The following is a 13618-nucleotide window of genomic DNA, read 5'->3' on the forward strand; positions in this document are numbered from 1 at the left end:
TTGAATATCGGCCCTCTGGGAAAACGCTGCACTTGCTCTTGATCTCTAGCAGTTCAAACTGGATGGGAGAACAAATATAAAATACTGATAACATCAGAGTGTAGCAGCAATATTTCAAGAAAACCACAAATCATAGTCTGAGCTGGGGTTTGAGCGAGACATACTGTGCTCATAAGCACGGCCAACATCACCATAACTGTGATATAGCCATGATTTTTTCTTTTATATATACTTTTTCTTTTTCTCCCTTTCTCTCCCCAATTGTACTAGGCCAATTACCCCACTCTTCCGAGCCGTCCCGGTCGCTGCTCCACCCCCTCTGCCGATCCGGGGAGGGCTGCAGACTACCACATTGCCTCCTCCGATACATGTGGAGCCGTTAGCTGCTTCTTTTCCCGTAACAGAGAGGAGTTTCACCAGGGAGACGTAGCACGTGGGAGGATCACGCTATTCCCCCCCAGTTCTCCCTCCCACCCCCAAACAGGCGCCCCGACTGACCAGAGGAGGCGCTAGTGCAGCAACCAGGACACATCCACATCTGGTTTCCCACCCGCAGACACGGCCAATTGTGTCCGTAGGGACGCCTGACCAAGCTGGAGGCAACACGGGGATTCGAACCAGGATCCCTGTGTTGGTAGGCAACAAAATAGACCGCTACGCTACCCAGACGCCCATAGCCATGATTTTTAAATGACGAGGATGATGACAGAACAGACATGATCTTCAGTACAGACAGTCCTCAGGGGGAGTCTTCAGAGGGAAAGCTGAAACAAAGCCGGATGCAATACAAACAAATACATCAAGCCCTTCATACCGTGACAGTTTACCTACTGCAAACACAAAACTGTTCCAAATAATAAACCAGGAGACCCAGTACAAAACCCTGAAAAAATTATAATTCCTCAAAAACGTGGCAGTCATTATCAGATATGGTTTCGGACTGAAAGCGGCCCACACAGTAAACTGTCATTATTACAAGCTCCACTGTAGCGTTATAATGGCACATAAAGCTGTCCACAAAACGTACAGGTCTGTTTTTGTGGCCACATCGAGGGAGACTGAATGAGGCGGAGTGTGCCGTAACTGTTTTTGTCTGATCTTTGGCAGGCAGAGAGCACCAGACGAGAGCAGACCACGAGGAGCCATCTGTCCCTCCTGAGCCCACTCAGCCTCCACACACACTCAGCCTCCACACACTCACACTCATATACAAGCAGGGACACTCCCCAATGTGCACGCAGCCACACAGCCACACACTCACACACTCACACCTATATGTATAAAAAGACACAGAAGAATGCACACATGCACGCATGATACGTGTAGACCTATGTAGACCCGTGCAGATACACACACACACACACACATACAAGCAGGGACAAGCCCAAATGCACATGCAGCCACATACTCACACCTACATGTATAAAAGACACAAAATAATACACACATATGCGCGCAGGATACGCGTGGACATACGTAAACCCATGCACGCACACACGCACACACACACACACACACACACACACAGGGCTCAAAAAACATGCTTGAATTATGAGAGTATTTTCAATCCTCTCTGATCCCGATATCACACTTGGCCAAATGGGCTAAATGCTCCATCTAGACATGGGTGAGGTTGTCCAAGAGAGAGAGAAGCAGAGACATAAGGAGTGAAGGAGGGTGAGAGGTAGTGTACTGACCAAAAAAAAAAAAAAAAAGAAATAGGGAAGGTAGATACTCCAGTGATGAGGGGAAAGCTGCTGTTTTCCTTTCTGTTTCCCCTCTCCTCTGTTCTCTAAAAACATTACCACCAATCGAGCTGCTGATCTTTCATTTTGTGCGACCTGTTAAATGTACCCCCTCTCCCCTGTGAATAAAGAGGTTATCAGCCTTATGGTCTCCTACCACAGGAATGGCCTCTCCGGCTGCTTTCAGCACCACTGGCTAACACACAGGAGACTATTGGATCCCCTGAATTGGGCGGATTCCCCTCAGGCAACCCACTAGAACAGGCTGTGGAGTGGGGGAGGCCCGAATCCATAATCGCAATTTTCCCTGAACGGAAGCACATAGAATTTTATAGCAACAAGCCTTTCACCATGGGATTTACATAACAGTGAACAAAGTAGCACTGGCATTTATCACTATCTCTAAAGACAGATCTCTCGGATTTATATTTGGATATTCCTCTTAAAAGTGTAGTGAATGTCGCATAAATGCACGCTAGGTTGGAAACTTGTACTACTGAGAACATGTAAGAGTTTCCAGGGCGTGTTTGACCCTTTATGAGAAAGGTTTGAGCACATTTGTATCGCCGTTCTAATGCCACAAAGAGGCATCGGCCCTGCAGTCTGCTGGAAAAGTGATGCGCGCTTGTCGCATGGACTCAATGCCGAGAAACACCACCGGAGTCAGTGTGCAATACAGAGGGGGCAATATGCATTAGCTGAAATCAACATCCACACACAAGATGGCAGGAGATGACACAGAAGGCAAGAAGTACCAATTAGACTAGCAGTGTGCTTTAGTGCAGGATAAAGTTGTTTGAAAAATGGTTGATTAATTTGTGCGCCATCCCATTACTGAGTGAAGAGCTTCTGTGACATGTAAGCATTTATGTACACGATTCAGAGGATTTCCCCCAGTGGCTAAAAAGTGTTCATGATGGTGCCCGTGGAAGTGCCCATTTTGTTTAAAAAGGAACCTTCAGACACAGACATCTAAGTTGTGCGTGCTCTTTATTTTCAATCAGCATGAATTGTTAATTTACATCAATATCTATTTTGTTTTTGTTTTTTGGACCCCCCCCTTTTTTTCCCTCACAGTTGTTCTTGGCCAATTACCCTACTCCTTGTGAGCCGTCCCGGTCGCTGCTCCACCCCCTCTGCCAATCCGGGGAGGGCTGCAGACTACCACACGCCTCCTCCGATACATGTGGAGTCGCTAGCCGCTTCTTTTCACCTGACTGAGGAGTTTCACCAAGGGGCCATAGCACGTGGGAGGATCACACTATTCCCAGTTCCCCCTCCCCTCCGGACAGGCGCCCCGACCAACCAGAGGAGGCGCTAGTGCAGTGACCAGCACACATACCCACATACAGCTTCCCGCCCACAGACACGGCCCATTGTGTCTGTAGGGATGCCCAACCAAGCCGGAGGTAACACAGGGATTCGAACCGCTGATCCCCGTGTTGGTTGGGAACAGAATAGACCGCCATGCCACCCGGACGCCCTCAGTATCTGTTTTCTGACTGTGTTTTTAATCACGAGTTGAGTTTACCATTACAATAAGACAGATTCTGCGTGGTAATTTATTTCAGTTTCGGAATCTGAGCTTGTAATTTCCTGCTTTCGGTTTATTCTACTGGGACAGTGGTGTGGTTGGACGATCACAGTTGTTTCAGCCAATCGTCAGTGCTTGTCATAGGAAAGATGATGTCCCGTCAACAGCCACAACATCAATCCCAGGGGTCATAAGGGTCAAGCGTGGCCCGAAGAAGGATTTCAATATGTTTAAAAGGACAGTGTGTTGGACCGACCATTCATCCTCACTACTTAGAGATGCCCAACTGGATAAATAATACCAGCAGACGTTAGTGAAATGGTCCAAGGCCCTCAGCATGAATCAGAACGGCCCTGAGAGTCATAATGATGAGGCTCTCTCAAAAACAAAATCAGTAAATGAAATAAGTAATGAGCTACCTAATTGCACAGACAATCTCTATTTATTTCTCTGCCTGTCATTGCAAGTCTGATTTTCCAGTGTTTAACCTGGGACAGAGGACACAAAATCAATAGTACGAGGTAGACAGGAATAAATGTTTCTGTCCTTCTCCTGGGGCCAACATTGTTTAGCTACTTTCTTTCTACAGGATATTGCAATCTGAATTTCATCCCCTGGTATGCAGTGATAAAGTGACTAAACCTATGCTGCAGGCTCTGGCTTTCACTCGTTGACTACACTAGATCTCACACAGCGTGGATAGATAGCTTAAAGTACAGTTGGAGTATCTGTTGATTACATGGCATTTGTGCTACAACTTGGATTACATTTGTCGGTGTGCAGTAAAACTGCTGCGCACCTACAGCACACCTATAGTTACTGTACAGTGTGGCACAAACTACAAATTTGATTTTGTTAACAGTAGTTATCAGTGTTGTAGTACTCGAGGCCAGGACTCACACTCGAGTGTAACTCGAGTCCTGATTTTCAGGACTTGTGACTCGACTTGGACTTGAGCACTGATGACTCGGACTTGAACACTGGGGACTCGAGACTCGACTCAGACTCGAGGTTTAGTGATTCGACTACAACACTGGTGTGTGTGCACATGCTTGCGAGTGCATTTGTTTGACTATTGTGTCATAAAGTAAATAAACTCCCTTTGAAATGGTGACAGCTGTGCCATTTTTGTTTAATGTAGACCTTTTTTATTTGTATGTCAGCTTTTTTACAGTGCCAGAGTGGAGCACTGGAGCCCATCTTGGAACTCGACTCAGACTCAACCTTGATGACTCGGACTCAGGTAATGGGGACTCGACTCAGACTCTTCTTTGGGGACTCAGACTTGAACACTGGGGACTCGAGACTCGACTCGGACTCGAGGCTTAGTGACTCAACTACAACACTGGTAGTTATTGATCGTTATTAGCCCTCGCCCCATCAGGTATTGCCCAGTTTGCACCTCTAGTAGCAATTTTGCAAAACAGATGTCAAGTAATAGTTGTCGCATTGTATATTTGAAAATGAGTGGAGTCTTTAAATGCATGAAAAGGCATGCAGTATAGCAATGCAATTCATCACACAAGCTATTGTTGCTTACACACCCTTTTGGCGGTAAGACATAAGGATTGGTAGCTAGTGGCCACAAATATTAGGTGTACACGTGACATTTCAGCTTGCACAATATGAAAGGACAGGGGAAAAAAGGCCACACCCTCTTTAGGATGGGCAAGATTCATATTCTTTGCTGTTAATGGGGCCACTTTTCCCTGAGAGCAAGGGTGGGTCCTCTCCCACTAAAATCAGTGATTTCCATCCCTCAGAGCCCTACCCCCATCTGTATGAGGGTGTGTTGGTTGACCCTCTCTGACCCTCAGCATCTATCCATCCATCACTCAGCCAGAGATACAACTGACTGCCCATCAAGGCTACTTCCATGTGTGTGAGCACACATGCAGGTGGACATACAAACACTCACAAATGCTCACAAAAAGGAACCAGCAGAAGTAAATGCACATAAGCAGTCCTGAATACATATGTTGTGTTAGCATACATGCACGTAATGCCATGTGCACAACACATGGCCTGGAAAAATACACATGCACGCACATACACACACACACACACACAAACACATGCACACACACACACTTGGCGACACATACATTTTGTCTACTATGGCACATATACATGGTCTAACAGTGAGCATCAAGGTCGTGGCTGAGAACTAATGACCTATAATGAGGCATAACCTTGACTGATGGGTACAGTCAAGTCAGCCTGGCTATAGCAGCCAGTGGAGCAGGACACAGCTACCTATTCCTTCTCTCTGCTCTGCCCTTATAGCAACCTGATAATTCCTCTTCCGTTTTACCTTTTTTTCTGTTCTGCAATTGACTTAATTTACTATAATTAAGATACATTGAATAAAAAAAACCTACAAATGTGTGTCTGTGGATTTTGAAAACGGGAGCACTTTCAACACCAAAAACAGGAGAAAAAATTGGTGGATAGCTATTTGATGCCTATGTTCATTTAAGACTATAATAAATATTTTAATGCATCTCCATCTTCAGCTCATGGATTACTTTGCCAGTTGTTAGATTCCAGTTACAAAGCTATTGGGTTAAACTAGTCTTTGCTCGGCCAAACTAGGATGGTTTTCCCATGAGGACTCTCAAGGGTCTGCAGTTGCATCAGTAAAGAATCAAACGGTCAAGTCACGTTGGTTCGGTTTCTCCTTGCTCCACTGCCACATTCAGCTCACCTTGAAATGCCTTCTATAGGCCTAACACATACATTCACATGCACACATGCACATATGTTCACGCCCTAACATGCACTGACACAGATGAAATTGCAGATGTGCACACACACCCAAAGCACGTACATATACTACACACATACACACACATGCATGTATACACACACAGGCATGCACACACAAAGAAACACACGCGTGCACACACACACACATACATACTCTTATCTAACCACTTTTTCTAAATCGGCCATTTGCTTTGTACGCCCTCACCTCAGAGGGTTGTAAAATGGCCACTGATTGACACAACATTGGTCTTATGGTCACGCCGAATTAAACAAATTTCTGCTCATACCTCAAATATAATAGAGTGGACCAGCAAGAATTTTGAGTATTAGCATTTCCTAGATACAGTTGACTTTAAACACATTTTAAAGTTAAAGTCAGCAATCTAACAAAACCCAATTGTTAAAAATATTTAGGATCAAAATGTCATATTGCTGCTGTGGAGGGTAGAGTCAGCTTTCTTTGTTGCTGTCATTTCAGCTTAGTTTCAACAGTTCTTTTAATTGGTCACTTCAGCAACTTGCGTCTCTGCATGTGTGTGCGTGTACTTGTGTGTACTTGTGTATGTAGGCAGCCATTGTTTTTGCCAACAGTCAAGTGGCCATTTGGCTGTCAGGAGGGAGGGTTCTAGAAAAGTTGAAGTGCACCGTAGGTGTCAAGAGGGCTGACGCATAGCTGACAGTATCTCAGTCAGCACACACACACACACACACACACACGCGCGCGCGCGCGCACACACACACACACACACACACACACACACACACACACACACACACACACACACACACACACACACACACACACACACACACACACGACAGCGACCTAGTCAGCAGCAACAGCCTGACTCACAGTGCTGTGTCTGAGCCCATCGGATGAACCCTGCATGCTGACAGCTAGCAAAGTGCACTATTAGATAGGGTTTCTTAAGGAGGGAGGGGAGGATATTGTGTCTGTTGGTTATAGTATAACATGCTCACAGTAATCTGAGGTTTTTTATTACAGAAGTATGAGAATGATAATAAACAAACATTTTGGATTACACTACACTAGTTTGTACCATAATCAGATCTTTTCATCTGAAAATTTGAAGAGTGTATGACCCACATCACGAAGAAAGTGTCAGAGAATATACTATCAGGGCTTGGCGGCCTGTCCAGGGTGTCTCCCCACCTGCCGCCCAATGACTGCTGGGATAGGCTCCAGCATCCCCCACAACCCTGGGAATGGATAAGCGGTTTGGATAATGGATGGATGGAATCAGGAAAGAAACGATTTCCCCCAGCCCACTGCAGTGCAACACAAAGGCAAAAACACACCCAAAAACTACAAGCAGGGGTGTAACTACCATATATGCAGGGTGTGCAGCTGCATAGGGCCTGCCCTGCATGGCGGAATACGGCTAAGGCGAACGGGCCCGTGGAGCGAGCAAAAGGCATTCTCCATTCTGGTTTTTACATAAAGTAGTCTTTAGAAATCTATAAACCATGAAACACGATAAATAAACTATTCACTTAAATGAATGAGTGCTTCTTATTTTGGTATATTTGTCACAATTTTACACAATGATTGCTGGGTAATACTGCATGCATGTTGAAGAAAGACGAGGAGGTAGAACGCAGAACTAATTCAGCTTAGCAAGAGCCAACTGCACCGTTATGTTTTCATCTGTGTTTCGAGGTACGCGTTATGGTGATCCGACCTATTACTATAGGGCCCGCTTTGACCATCTTGCATTAGGGCCCGGTGCTGATTCGTTACGCCCCTGACTACAAGAACACATATATGCAAACTAACACAAATACCCAAATTAAAAAAAAAATGTCCAATAGAACGAACGCCAGCCAGGATGACTGTCGGAGCTGCCGTTCTGCATGAGCTAGCAGTTAGCTTAGCCTACCCCGCTTCTGTCAGAACGCCCTCGGTGTTTTTCCTCTTCGGGCGCAGCAGACCAAGCTCTCCCAGCCGATCCAGCGCCAGCTCTCCCCAGCCGTCAAACGAAGACACAAACTTAGACGCAGATGTGGACAAACACACTGCATGGACGGTACCGGATGAGGCCGCCGCAAACGTGAATTCGCGCCGCCGTCTTCCCACACCGGAAGCGAAAAAAATGCACGCTCAATAATTCAGGTAAGAAAATCAAAGCAAATTGAATCAGTTCATCTGGGTACAAAATCCAGAAGAACGGAGTCAACTTTCTCTGATCAGGAAGAATGGTGTTAAAATTGACGTGGAATGGCAGAAATGGGAACACGTGAAGTAAAGCACAATTAAAGCCAATCTTTCTGAAAATCACTGCATCGCCAACGTTGTACACTGTATACATATTACTGCTCAGAGCAACCAAACATGTTCATTAAAAAGTCAGGATAAGAGACCGGCTACTACTATTCAACGGGTGTAGCATGTGCTATAGCTGAGCTTTTAATCATTTTAATAATTTAATATGATAAGTAACCAAAGAAGTTCAAAGCAGCCACTGTGGTAATGAATATGGGTTAAGACACCATCAAAGCAGCTGGTTGCTATTGCTTCAGCCCTGGGCTTTTTTCGAAACTGGTGAAGTTTGTGGAAGCTGGTGGATCCAGAAAGAGACAGAAACAAAAAAGAAGAAAAAACATCAGAAAAACACACAAGCAAAAAATACGCCTGGGGAAGTGGGGATGCTGTAGACTCAGTGACGCTGTCGCACTATTCGGCCATGGTAGTTTACATCACCAAAGCAAAGTCATTACTCACATGGTGCGGAAATAACATTATTCAGGTTGTTATAGCCGCGTGCTGGTAATGAAGTGACTGTGTGCACTGAAGGATGAGCTGATACAGCAAAGATTAGGTTTCATCTTCATCATCACTATAATAACAGCCATCATCATCGTTTAGTGTTCAACATTAGCAGTATTTTTAATAGTGACAGCTCCCATCTCCATTTGTGCCATACAAAGTTGTTGTGGGGGGAAACATCATATGCAAACACAGGGAGTAGAACCCCTTCGTCCTTTCTCATCCTTCTGCATTCTCTCCATTCTCTCTCTTTTCCCATTCGCCTTCATCTTTGTTTCAAACTCATGTTTGCTTTTTCCATCTTTAATTTTCCAGTTTTGCCATCAATTTGTTTTTTATGAAGTCTTCTGTCTCTGTCTCTCCTATCCCCACTGTCTCCTGTCCCCATTTTCTCCTCCGTCCTCCCCATACTCATCTCCCCTGTTCTCCACTTGTGCCTCTCAACTCTCCCCTACTTTGTTCTCCTTTGCTGTCATGTCCTCTGTTATACCAGCTTCAACTGAACCCACACGTCCCTCTCATATTGTTATATCATCTTCCCTCGCCTCCACCCTCTTCTCCTTTCCTTTATTTCCCCCTTTCATCCCATCCCTTACCCTCTCTTTCCTCTCCTCTCCTCCCCTCTCCTCTCCTATGCCATGCCCCATTCCACCCTGTATTTCTGCCCTTGCTATAAGTGATGGATTCCTGGCCGGAGCAGTGGGCTCAGGGGGCGCCTGGGGACAGAACACAAGATAAATCCTGCGTACCTGTCCTCCTCTGAAGGGAACTCACATTCACAACATCTCTAGACAACATTCCCCAAAATCTGAACCCCACAATCATATGGTGCTCATGCATACCCCCAATGGTGTTCATGCATACACTCAAACAGGGCTCAGAGGAAAACCCAGAGTAAAACATCCAGGATGCACATGAGTTATGCCACCCAGTAAAATGCAAAAATAAACCACAGGAGTGTATTCAGTAGAGTGCAGATAAAGGCCAGGCGTATGTATCTCCCCTTCTCCGTACTCGCACACATGGACAGAAAAACCAGTGTTTTCCCTGCCATTACAAGACTTTTGCGCAGTACCCAATTCGATTGAATGGGAAATATGGAAAAAAGTCTTTGATATGCAGCGCCCAAGCTAACAAATCTATCTAATAAAACTATTTTGCCTGTCAGTCTGTGGATGCACAGACTCCTTGGTGGACCCTCGCATGAAAGCGACCAAGTCTGACATGAAATGACAAAAATCAGGGGCAAGTTCAACCTGTAAACGGTGTGCACTGTTTTGCTACGGTTTCCGGGTTGAACGACATGTTTTCTCAAAACGGTGTGAAATGGTGAGCAGCGGGCTTTGAGGTACGTTTTCTCTCATGTGGTGGGTATGTCAGAGGTGTTACCCAATCAGCAGCAACATGTATATAAACGGAGAGGAAGCATGGGAAATGAAAGTTTGGAATTTTTAATTTCGAAGTGGGAGAGCCTCAGAGAGAGAAAAGAAAGAAAAAGAAAGTAAATTCATTGAGTCATAGTGAGAGTTAACATGAAAAAGAAGCCTACATGGTTGGAATGAAGATTCGGGGTTTGACAGACGTTGCTGGATGTGGCGCTTCATCAGAAAAGCACACTGTGGCAAGAAGGATTAAGGATGACAGTCATCGACTGTAAGTCACAGATGGAAAAAGCCTTGAAAGTCATGGTGTTGGGTGCTTGTTGGTAAATATACCTAGTGTCATGTTTTCCGCTCAGCAAGAAAGGTCCAATTAAAGGTGTCGTTGATGACGTTTCACATGGAGTGGATGCAAGAAGATTTAACGAGTGTTAATGGGTGACTGACAGCTATAGAATAAATAGGTTTGATGAAGTCGTTAATGAAAAGTACAAGACTAAATCTGTTATGATAAACTTTGATTTGGAGTACTTGCCTGATAGAATGTTTGTTATTAGACCATGGGTCGTACCCAGTAAGGCAGTATGTTCCCATATTGCAGTGTAACAACTATTGGACATTTGGTCATAGTTTATGTGTATGTATGAGTGATTTTACCACATGTGATAAATGTGGGGTGATTGAGTGTGAAGGAAACTGTGAAAAAGATCCAGTGTCTTCTTTGCAAAGGGAACCATGCAGCATGGGAGGCTGAATGTCCAAAGAGAATAAGGGAGGCAGAAGTAGTCAGGGTTAGATCTAAGAAGAGAATGACACAAGAGCAAGTAGGTAAGAAATAGTACAATATTAGACAAGACACTAATGAGGACAAGTCAGTCAGGAAGCATGCTGAGATTTATCAGTTTAGGTTTTTGGCGTTTTGGGCAATTAAAATAAACTTTGTAGCTGGAGTAGAAAGAAAATCTGAGTGAATTAATGTAATTGTAGATGCAGCAAGGAGGTTTCTGGATGTTGTGGAGTTTCTGGAGAAGGTGAGCAGCAGCTGCTGAGAGGCTTTTAGCCCCTCTCAGAAACCTGAAAATTAAGGAAGTTATAGCCAAGTGGGAAATGGGTGGGATGTACTTATTATTTAGCTAATGGAGTAATTCAGTAGATTTTTTTTTGTATACTAAATTAATCCCCATTGGGAAATTTCTCTCTGCATTTAACCCATCCTAGCTGTGTAGCTAGGAGCAGTGGGCAGCTGCCATGCAGCACCCGGGGACCAAATCCAGTTTGCCTTGCCAAGCCTCAGTCAGGGGCACAGATAGGAGTATTAACACTAACATGCATGTCTTTTTGATGGTGGTAGGAAACCCGAGCACCCGGAGAAAACCCACTGCAGACACGGGGAGAACATGCAAACTCCACACAGAGGACAACCTGGGATGACCCCCAAGGGTGGACAACCCCGGGATTCGAACCCAGGACCTTCTTGCTTTGAGGTGATGGCGCTAACCACTGGGCCACTGTGCCACCCAAGATGGTGGTAGTGCAACATTTTGGATGCCAACTGCCAATAAAAACCAAGAAGAAGAAAGGCAGTGAGCACAATGGATCCAGCTAAAGTCCTTTACAAATGCGTCCACTGCAGCTTGGTGTATGCAACAACTGAAGACATTAGAAGACATTATAGTATTAAACACGTTTAAATCAATTTCATCAGGCTACAAAAATTATTCGAAAAGAACGCAAAGAATGGCCTTCTCAGCTGCCATAGGTGCAACTCTTGCATAATATAACAGGGTGTTCAACACACCTGTTTAAATAAAGGTTTTGCTATGTTTTGTCTAATTAAAATGTCTAATTAAAACGCTTCCATTTTATTAAATGTATCAATCCAAACTGCGCCGTGGGCCTGGACGGTTTCCTGCTCGTTATCAGATTGACTTGCATGATGTAGGACAGACTAGCCTGTAATATAGGCAATGTGTGGCATGTGGGCTATGCACCTGCATCCTGTATGCTGTACCGTGTGTGGTATTAATTTGCACTCTATCAAGGCCTGTTGTGTTTCAATTCTATTTTTGCAAGGTGTTGAACAAAAGTGTGATGGGTACTATATTATGGTGTATTATAATAGTGAGGTTATGGGCATGTTCTGATGTCATGTGATGTGTAAGCTAGGTCTGGTCTGGTTAGAAGCGTAGCACATACCATCGGTCGATTCACTGTGTGGAATTTTTTTGTTGTTGCTTGACTGATATAAAAACACTAAACAGTGAATTGTTTTTCTGTCTCTTTGTGTTACCTGCATGGCTAGATTTTCTCTGTGTGAAGTGAAATATTACCGACAGTATTAATTGTATGTAGTAACAGTAGAATGTTTTTTGCAGTAACCCTGCAATTGACCGTGAACATCCATGTGTGTGCATTCATGTGACATGTGTAGTAGCGCGCAGGAAAATAGTGCTCCCCTAAAAGCCACTGTGTAATTCAGACCCTGGCCGACCAAACGTTTTTCCAAGGGTTTGATTCCCCATAACCACGAGCGGTTCTTCATCATACTGTAGTGAATTCGGGGGGGGGGGGGCAGCTGAGACAAGAACCCGGATCGCCCGCACTGAGCTAACCAGTCGACTAAAGGGTCTGACCCGTTAGCCAAGGGCTAGCGAGTCTAGTCATCCATGGTCATTACAATACAGTCATAACTGTGCACAAAAGGCTGATAGGTCCAGTAGTTTGCGAAATTAGCCACGGACGGACGGACACACACACACACACACACACACAAACACACACACACACAATTTACTCCCCACCTACGACATGGCATTTCTATTTTTTTGGGGGGGGGGGGTTCCCCCCAATTGTATCCGACCAATCGCCCCACTCTTCCGAGCCGTCCCGGTGGTTGCTCCACCCCCTCTGCCGATCCGGGGAGGGCTGCAGACAACCACCTGCCTCATCCGATACATGTGGAGTCGCCAGCTGCTTGTTTTCACCTGACAGTGAGGAGTTGCACCTGGGCGACGTAGCGCATGGGAGGATCACACTATTCCCCCCAGTTCCCCCTCTCTCACGAACAGGCGCCCCGACCGACCAGAGGAGGCGCTAGTGCAGTGACCAGGACACATACCCACATCCAGCTTCCCACCTGCAGACACGGCCAATTGTCTCTGTAGGGACGCCCGACCAAGCTGGGGGTAACACAGGGATTCAAACCGATGCCATGACTATATTAACAAATTAATTAATGAATTTCATGTATTGTAATATGAAATCTAAATAAAAACAAAATAGTGTTCAATTGTTTACAGACTAGACTGAGTTAGCTGAGTGAGGATTTACTCATACACTTCAAGTTTGCACTCTTGGAAATTAATATGCAACTTAGGCAACAAAGCAAACAAACAAAACAAAG

The sequence above is a fragment of the Lampris incognitus genome, chromosome 13 (genome assembly GCF_029633865.1).
Source record: "Lampris incognitus isolate fLamInc1 chromosome 13, fLamInc1.hap2, whole genome shotgun sequence".
Lineage (NCBI taxonomy): Eukaryota > Metazoa > Chordata > Actinopteri > Lampriformes > Lampridae > Lampris > Lampris incognitus.